Genomic DNA, 687 nt, shown 5'->3' on the forward strand with positions numbered 1-687 from the left:
GCGCTCTTTGGAACCGGGCGTACAGACCTGCTCTGGGGCAGTCGGCCTCGGCTCCTCGCTCCCTTCTGCCCCAGGGTGACTGTGCCGGGCTCTGAGCTGGCGGTAGCCCCGGTGCGGGGTCCCTGAGGCGGCAGGATGCCGGAGCGGGCAGCCTCCTCTTGCCCCGTCCTGCCCCAGCAGCCCTGAGCGGTGGACTGTACGAGCAACTGCTCTGGTTACAGATGCTGGAGCGAGGAGGACTGAGGGGCAGGTGTTCCTCGCCGGCTCCTCGGGCCGAGGGTGGGCCCAGGGGTTTGTAAACCCGGGCTCACCCGGGACACGCGTTCGCACTGCCCTCAGGTGGCCCTAGCCGCTCCCAACGCCGAGGAGCCGCTCCGCGCTGCCGTCTGTGCCTGTCCCGCCTCAGCGCGGGGACGCCGGAAGGCATCTTCRCGGCGGGCCCAAGGCCCTGCCTGTCCCCGCGGCGATGGCTCTCCCGCCGCGGGATGCGTGACCGTGAGCCGAGCCGAGCCGAGCCGGCCGCGGCGCGGCGCTGCCCCCTCAGCGCCCCGCCGGCGAGAAGCGGCCGCCGCCCCGCCCATCGGGCGTGGGGGGTGGGGGGAGAGAGGAGGGGGGCGGCCGCTGCGCATGCGCCGTGCGCCGGGCAGGGCGTCGCCGCGGGAGCGCGCCCGGCGCGAAGATGCGCGG

The sequence above is a fragment of the Rhea americana genome, unplaced genomic scaffold (genome assembly GCF_003343005.1).
Source record: "Rhea americana isolate MKP2758 unplaced genomic scaffold, rheAme1 scaffold_438, whole genome shotgun sequence".
Lineage (NCBI taxonomy): Eukaryota > Metazoa > Chordata > Aves > Rheiformes > Rheidae > Rhea > Rhea americana.